The 9,278-nt window shown below is 45.1% G+C and overlaps 1 non-coding gene across 1 annotated transcript; it reads right to left on the bottom strand.

The window, feature by feature from the left end:
• Positions 1-8,079: 8,079 nt before the first annotated feature.
• On the bottom strand, positions 8,080-8,152 carry TRNAT-UGU (transfer RNA threonine (anticodon UGU)). The gene has a single exon. It is a non-coding gene; the product is annotated as a tRNA-Thr (tRNA).
• Positions 8,153-9,278: the final 1,126 nt, after the last annotated feature.

Raw genomic sequence — 9,278 nt, 5'->3', positions numbered from 1 at the left:
GAGCTCTGAATGAGAATGGAACCGATGCTGATACCACTTGCGTCTGTGCGAATTTCCGTGGGCGACGAAGGAGTGAACTGCCGAAGTATTGGCTGCGAAGTTAACAAACACTTCAGCTGGCGAAAAGGGGCATCACACTCGGAGGTCCACTAAAACGGGCTGTTCTTGCGTAGAAGGTTCGTCAGGGGGTGAACGACTTCCGCAAACCTGGGTATGAACCGGCAGAAATACGAGCAGAGTTAAAGCTACGCAGTGTTTTCACAGATTCAGGACACTCGAACAATTCAACGACCGCTGTATATTGTGCGTCAGGTCTAATGTCATCTTTATCGACGAGATGCCCAACATCAATGTCTGTCTCTCGCCAAAGTGGAACTTTTTTAATTCAATACGAGGACAGCTTTTTCAATGCAGTTGAGCACGAGGTCTAAGCGAGTGTTGTGCTCTTCCAACGTAGGTCCAAAAATGACATCGTCAATGTAACACATGCATATTTGCCATTTTAAACCACGCAATATAGAGTCCATAAATCTTTCGAATGTCACAGGAGCATTACATAGCCTAAATGGCATTACATTGAATTCGTAAAGTCCGTCGGTCGTAACGAATGTCGTTTTTTTTTTGTCGGCTTCGTACATCGGAATTGCCAGTAACCTGATTTCAGGTCAACAGAAGAAAAGTAAGACATGAAATGCAGGCAGTCTAGAGCGTCATCAATGCTCGGCAGTGGATAGACGTTTTTCTTCGTAACAGAATTCGGTCGGTGGTAGGTAACGCAAAATATCCACGTACCATCCTTCTTCCTCACTAGAAAGACAGGAGCAGCCCACAGAGTGGCTGATTCCTCTATTACTATATTTTACAGCATTTCTTGGACCTGCTCGTCGATGATCTTGCGCTCTGATGGTGTCACTTGGTGAATATTCTGCCTAATGGGATGTGCCGACTCGGTGTGGATGTGATGATGTATCCGGACACTGGAAATAAAGACTTTTGACTGTTTATAAAAAAATCGAACCCCTTTGAGTGCTTAGATAGAGCGTCAAACAGTGTATGACGTTCGCTTTGGTCAAGTGACTTGCTGGCCATTTGGAGCAATTCGGCATCTTCTGAACCTTGTGAGCCTAGATGCTCATTTTGGCTTGTACCATCAACAAGCGCAATCAGCGTCGTAGGTGATTCAGGTCTAAATACTGCAAGTTTCATGCCGCCTGGCAGAATTGCAGGCTCCATGGAACTGTTCGTTGCCCACACACCCGCCTGTCCATCAACGACTGACACTACACAATGGGGAATGAGATTGTTCTTTTTCAGGCATGCGAAGAAAATTGGTTCGAGCATGGCGTCAAACGTGCCACAGTTGTTACTGGAACATGCCACGGGACCACACACAGCAGAAAATGCCGGAATGACTGTGTCCACGGAGACTAAAAAGATGCATTCATCACGACAGAAATTTTATAATAGCGCCGCTCTGAAAGAACCGTGTACGAAAAGGTGCCCACTTCTGCAGTCTACAGTTGCCTTACACTCCCGCAAGAAGTCGACACCCAAGATATCGTCATGTATAGACCCCGGAATAGCCACCAACTCTGTGCACAACATCTTGCCACACAGTGAGGCGTCCACAGTACAATATTCCACCAGACACAACGCGCCGCCGCATACACCAGGAAATGCCGCACCACGGTTCAGGCAAAACATCACTTTAGGTTCAAGAAGGTTCTTCAAATTTATACTCATCACTGAGACTGTGGCGCCTGTACCCACAACTGCCATAGTAGCCACTCCTTCAACAACTACATGACCTCTGATTTTCAACATAAACACTGAAGGGGGTATATATGTAGATAGTGCCTGGGATCTCGCGACCTCACCCCCACTGACCGCATCGACTAGTTTTCCGGTGGCGGTGACCGTGTGCGTCGCCGTGGCGACGGCGATCGTGGAGCACGTGGAGCTGGTGGCTCCGGCAAATTTTGGTCAAAGGCCGGTGAGGGGTAGCGTGACCCGATTGTTGCGCGTGGTTTCAGTGACGTGAAGAGCGGACGGTCGAAAGCTTGGTGAGACGTGTACAAAGGCTGTCACTGATATGGGCGGTGGTCACAAAAACGTGCGATGTGACCCGGGGCGCCACAGTTTGCATACCAACACACCGGAATCGGTCGAGGGTCACGTGGCTCCGCAGTGACCCTCGACATTAGATAGTGGTGCCGCTCTTCAGGGGTACCGTAGGCAGGCGATGTTGCGTAACGAGGTGGGCGAAAACTTCGTAATTTGGAGGTGGTTGACGTGGCCAACTAGCCTATCGTGTTTCTTGGTATTCATACGCGTCTGCTGCGTTGATCGATGGTTGCCATGATGCAAGAGTAACCAGAGCCTGCACACGTTCTGGTTCGCTCGCGTAGGCATCCTGAAAATCGCCCCTGCCATTTTCAGGATGACATCGAAGCAGCTCTTCTCTCACAATCTGACGTATGGTCAAAGCAAGGTCATTAGGCAGCGCTGTTTCAACACTAGCCACCGTGGGAGCCACAGTTGGACAGGCGGAAGAATTTTGAAGAGCTCCGTCGCATCTTGAGGAATTCAAAGGTACGACAGTGCTTGATCACGTCGGACACGGAGTTCAGGCTGTCTTTCCCAATTAAGAATTTGTACACGTCTTCAGCTATACCCTTGAGAACGTATCCAACCTTGTCTTCTTCAGACATCTTTGCATTCATGATTTTGCACAGCTTCAAGATTTCTTCAATGTACAGTGTCAATCTTTAGGATAGGAAACATGGAAGCGCGTGGCCTGCGCACTCCGGCGGCTGCTGGGAGCGCGTTCAAGCGGGAGCGATAGCAGCCACGGTCTCTTCTCGCGTCATCTCGCGGCGAGCGAAACAACCATTCCTTGCTGATATGGAACCAGCAGCAAGATTCCACCCTTCAATGCGATTACCGTCTTTTGCGTAATCGCCTTTATTGGGAAGGGGGTCGCAATCTTGCCAGTGGTTCCATACGAGCAATGACGCCTTGTTTCGCTCGCCCGGAGATGACGCGAGAAGAGACTGTGGTTGCTCTCACTCCCACTTGAACGCGCTGCCAGCAGCAGCCGGAGCGCGCAGGCCACGCGCTCCCATGTTCCTTATCATAAAAATTGTACATGTTTTCCCTGGAAGCTGTGCCCTCTGAGACAATGTCTGGTCCACGCGTTACATTGCGTCAGAATCCCCAAAGCACTTCTGCACTTCTTCGACAAAACGTTCCCATTTTGTGAACATGTCCTCGTGGTTCTCGTACCACATGAGGGCGGTGTCAGTTAATGAGAATACAACATGATTAAGCTGTTCATTCGAGTTCCAGCTTCTGCTCACCCGCTTATAGTACTTGAGCCACACGTCAACATCTCCTAAGGTCCTGCTGAAGTTGGGTGGCACTCTGTAGTACGGCACGGAACCCATCGGAGTTCGCCTCGAAGCGTTGGATGGCTGGTCTTGGGCCATTACGATCAGCGAAAGTGGGAGCCCGGCAAGCCGTTGGCTGTGCCGAAGTCCTGGTAATGAAGCTCCCGTCATTGGGTTTGTCCTAGCCAGCACCTTCCACCTAACTGTTACGTACGGTCAGGTAACTTAAGGGGGTTTTAATGGGTACTGAGACCACGATCACCATAGAATCAACGTCATTTTCTTCTCTACCCACGCTTGTCTTGTTTTTTCATGTAGTGACACTATATATATATATATATATATATATATATATATATATATATATATATATATATATATATATATATATATATATATATATATATATATATATATATATATATATATATATATATATATATATATTAGTTATAAACTTCGAGAATAGTGCAGTATAGGAAACAAAACAATAAAATATTTATTTAATCCTAACAGTTTCGGCTGGTGGACCAGCCTTCTTCGGAGGATGTCCTCCGAAGAAGGCTGGTCCACCAGCCGAAACTGTTAGGATTAAATAAATATTTTATTGTTTTGTTTCCTATACTGCACTATTCTCGAAGTTTATAACTTTTATTACGGTAGCCGGAAGAAACTCTGATCATCTATTTCATCTATATATATATATATATATATATATATATATATATATATATATATATATATATATATATATATATATATATATATATATATATATATATATATATATATATATATATATATATATATATATATATAATCAATTTATCAGCCTGACTACACTCGCTGCAGGGTCAAGGCCTAACCCATAACCCCCCCCCCCGCTAATCAATCAGTTCTCGTGCTTTCCGTTGCCACTCTTCAGGATAGCTTGGAGGCACTAAATGAGGTAACTGACGTTACCATTGACACAATGAACAATAATTTTACTAGTGTAATCAAAGAGTGTGCAATGAAAGTCGTACGTAAAGTCACTAGACAGGACATTGGCAAATTATCTTGGGAGACGAAAAATCTTATCAAGAGATGACAAACCATGAAAGCTTCGAATGCAACCGACAAAGTAGAGCTAGGAGAGCTTTCGAAGTTATGCAATAGACGTAAGGTAGCTGACGTCAGAAGGTATACACCAGAACACTGTGAGCTCACTGCGTGCTGCTATATTGAAAAGCGCGTCGCGTCATCTGTTGCAAGTGTGACGAAGCAACACCCATGCACTGCCAGACGAGCAAACACTCCGCAAATTAGGTAAACGCGAAACTGCACAACCCGAGTCCAGCTGTAAGGATAATTCACGCTCTTCCACTCTTCTAATTTTATGCTGATTCCATGTGAAACGTCGAGGAGATCTTCCTCGACTGTCCGGAATGTCTACAGAACGTGCATTGCAGTCTCCGGAAGCAATTTCTTCTGGTGCGTACTACTGCAATTGAAAGAAATGTGAACAGCGGAAAGTACTGCTTTACGACTCAGTCGCACTGCGGCGTGCCTTGGCTGTGGCAAGGCAGAATTTGTGCCGTAAGTCGGCGTCAACGTATACATATAGCGCTAGAATCTCGCTCCAATTGGCACTCAACCACTGCGTGTGTTTATCATTTGCCACTCATGCCGGGCACTGGGAACACAGATGCGGCGCGAAAGTGCCAACCAGAACAAGATTTTAAAATGCTACGGTGACGCCGACCGAGAACACAGATTCGCCTAGTGAGTCAAGGCATACCGCAGTTCGACTGAGTCAAAAGCTATGCTTTTCGCGCCGTTCACGTCTCTTGCATTGCTATCGTATGCCGTTACAACTGTATACGTGCATGGTGCTTTCATTCACGCGTGAGTTGTAATATATCCTATTACTGGCATCCATCCTGCGATCGAGTACGGCCAGCAATGATTTGATGCCGCATAGTATATATAGGAATAGTGCACGCAAATCGCTGCTGTAAAGCGGAACAGCTGCCGGTGCGCTTGAACAAATGCAACATTTATGTTTACTTGAACAACTTTTACTGGACTCGTAGTTTTTCCAGCCGATTGCAATTATATACACTGGCAGCAGAGCTCAGCGTTTTTCGTGGTAGATGGAAATCTGTGCAATCGGAAAACACCGCACTAGGACGATTGCCGCATCGTGTTGGGATCTTTAGATACTGCTGAGTATTATCTTACTGTTGCGCTTGTTGTTTTCGCCTCCAAAGTCAGCACAGGGTTACCCAGATGACTTCTTATAAGCTGGCACAGCGTAAACAGACGCGTTTTTCACATTTCAAAATCCCAGAGCCACTGCTTGCCATGCTAGCGAGGCATATGCTTTGGCAGTTCAAAACAAATTATGGTGTCTCTGGGAGCGACGGTATGCCACCGAAGGCGCCTGAGTGCGACATAAGCTAGCTCTCGTCTATAACATGGAGAGAATCAGGTAGGCTGTAAAAAGCGACAAAAACCTAAAAGCTGCAAAGGCAAACTTGTGCATAGGCAAAATCAGATGCATGCATTAAGGAGCAACAAAGGCACGATATGGATAGCATATTCGAGGTGGTGGAGGAGTTCAACAGAGAGCTGTGCGGAAGTCAAAAGAACCAGGAATATAATATGAGAAACAATATAGGAACAGAGTAATTCGGCATCCTACCAGTAACTACAGGGGAAGTAAGGAAAGCCCTAGAAAGAATACAAAGACGAAAAGCCGCTGGTAAGGATAAGGTAACAACGCATCTCTTGAAAGATCACGGAGAAAATGCCAAAAATTAGCCACCTTATATACGAACTGTTTCTTGACGGGTAGGGTACCAGAATCGTAGAAGAATGCCAACATCATCTTCACCCATAAGAAAGGAGACGTCCAAGACTTGAAAGATTACAGGCCGATCAACTTACTGTTCGTTCTCTACAAAATATTTACAAAAATATTAGCTAATAGAAATAAGGCGATATTAGAGTTCAATCAACCAAAAAAAATAAGCAGGATTTCGTACCGGCTACTCCACAATAGACCACATTTACACTAACAATCAAATAATAAAGAAATGTACATAATACAAGCAACCCCTATACATAAATTTTAAAGATTACGAGAAGGCTTTGACTCAGTCAAGACACCGTGCAGTAATGAAGATACTATTGCATCAAAGCATCGAAGAACCGTACATAAACATACTAAAAGCAATCTACAGAGGATGCACAGTCACCATAGTTCTCCATAAAAAAAGCGACAGAATCCCAATAAAGAAGCGTGTAAGGAAAGGAGACACGATATCTCCAATGTTTTTTCACCACATGTTTACATGAACGTATTCAGGTCCCTGGAATGAGAAGAGGTGGTATAATTGTTAATGGAGGGTACCTTAGTAACCTGCGATTCGCTCATGACATTGCCTTCATCAGTAATTCAGGTGAAGAATTACAGCTCATGATTACTGAACTGGACACGGAAAGCAGAAAAGTAGGTCTGAAAATAATATGTACTAAACTAATGTAATGTGCAACAGTCGCGGCATAAAACAGCACTCTGCGATAGGCGGAGAGACGTACACTCGAAGTTGTAAAGAAATATGTCTACTTAGGACAGATAGTAACCACGGAGCCGAACCATGAGAGTGAAATAACTAGAAAAATAGGAATGGAGAGGGGGGTCACATTTGGTAACCATTCTCAAATCATGAATGGTAATGTGCCACTAACCCTCACGAGGAAATTATGTAAGAGCTGCATCTGGCCTGTACTCACCTACGGAGCAGAAACTTGAAGGCTTACAAAGAGGGTTCAGCTTAAATTGAGGATGACGCAGCAAGTGATGGAAAGAAAAAGAGAGGTGTAACCTTAAGAGACAAGAAAAGCGCAGAGTGAGTCAGGTAACAAACCGGGGTTAAGGATATCATAGTTGAATTTAAGAAGAAGAAATGAACATGGGCCGGGCACGTAGCACGTGGGCAGAATGGCCACTGGTCATTAAGGGTATCTGACTGGATTCCCAGAGAAGAAGGCAGAAAGCTAGGTGGGCCGATAGGAATAAAGCATTCACAGGTGTATATATATATATATATATATATATATATATATATATATATATGAGATCTAACAGACAGTAATGCTAAGGAATGTACAAGGGAACTCATTAGAACCAATAGAATGTACATAAGAAGAAAGAAAAGTGCATGAAAAAATACCCAGCCGTGAGCAGGAATCGAACCTACGACCTTCGAATAACGCGTTCGATGCTCTGACCACTGAGCTACCACAGCGGCCTTCCCTCCATCCACTTTTTTGGGTTTATATGTGAATTTAGAAGTGAATTTAGAAGTAGGAGTGACAGTCAGCGCCATCTATAAGCGAAGCGACGAGTGTGAAAACACTCTTATGCGCATGTTTGGCGTCACGTAGCACGTGAACTTATTATGAGCGGACAGCTGATTAATAGTCCCTCGTATACAACCTAATGACACCAAGTCTGCTAGTACGAGACCCTTGTTCAATGAAATAAGGGAAAGAAGTGTATACCTAAGGGCTCGTTTTTTCTGTGTTTTAACACAATATTAATGAGATCTAACAGACAGTAATGCTAAGGAATGTACAGGGGAAGTTATTAGAACCAATGGCATGTAAATAAGAAGAAAGAAAAGTAGATGAAAAAATAACCAGCCGTGAGCAGGAATCGAACCTACGACCTTCGAATAACACGTTCGATGCTCTAACCACTGAGCTACCACAGCGGCCTTCCCTCCATCCACTTTTTTGAGTTTACATGTGAATTTAGAAGTAGGAGTGGAGTACGACAGTTGTGGCGTCCACTTTGCAATCATGCCACCGTCGCTTCAAGTTGCCATAAGCAAGGCTGATAAGATTTATCGGAGAATAAAGCGGAAACCTTTCTTGGCCTTCCAGTACGACACAACTAAAATATTTAGAAAAATTTGTCGCAATCGTGTGCTCACAGCAGCTTCGACAAAGCAGCGGTGATGGTAATGCTTTCCGAATAAAGAAAATGATTGTTGACATGTGGGGCTTAACGTCCCAAAACCACCATATGATTATGAGAGACGCCGTAGTGGAGGGCTCCGGAAATTTCGACCACCTGGGGTTCTTTAACGAAGAAAATGATTGTTCTTAAGCAGCAAGTGCTTTGACCGTCCATAAAAAGTTTTCCGTTCCCATCTTTAACTGCATCGCCGAGTCGCAACAGAATAAGAACATGAAGAAATGATGTAGCATTATAGAGCCTCTGTTCAGCGCTAGCCTTCTCTGCTGTGCTGGAGCACAGGATGTAAAGCGTCGTAAAGAGCCTTTAACAAAATCGTCACTCCTGAAATGTTAAAAAAATCATTACTATATTGTAACTTTCCCTCGTAATATTTTCTTTTCCACGTAACAATTGAAATGAGTGATTACAGTGGTGAAGGAAAATTTCGCCTATGTTGTTTGCCCCAGTGTGCAGCCGACAGTGACCACAGTCAAAAGTGGGGGAGCTCAGCCCCCCCCCCCCTAACGTTTCTCAATGACAAGGCTTGCGCCCCCCTTTGCCCCCTCCCCCCTCCCTGCTGATGCGTCTACGCCAGCGACCCTTACGTGCTCGCGTCACGAGAGGTCCGGATTTCGTTACGGAGCGTGTCAGAACTGCGTGAAGCGTGCATCTGCCCAGTAATCTGCGAGAAGCGAGTGACACCCGAGAACTCGACGCCGGAGGAAGCGCGAGCTGCCCGAAGCGAAAGCGAGGCATTGTTTGCTCGTGACAAAAGGCGAGTCCTTCCGGGCAGTCGGAGAATGACGTTCGCTAAAACAGCTCAATTGTGCTTGCCTCTGCTGCCACTCGTGACCTCGTTCAGAGGGAGCTGATTCGCT

Source organism: Rhipicephalus microplus, chromosome X (assembly GCF_043290135.1).
Source record: "Rhipicephalus microplus isolate Deutch F79 chromosome X, USDA_Rmic, whole genome shotgun sequence".
NCBI classification, from domain to species: domain Eukaryota; kingdom Metazoa; phylum Arthropoda; class Arachnida; order Ixodida; family Ixodidae; genus Rhipicephalus; species Rhipicephalus microplus.
This window is presented reverse-complemented; position numbering and strand designations above follow the sequence as displayed.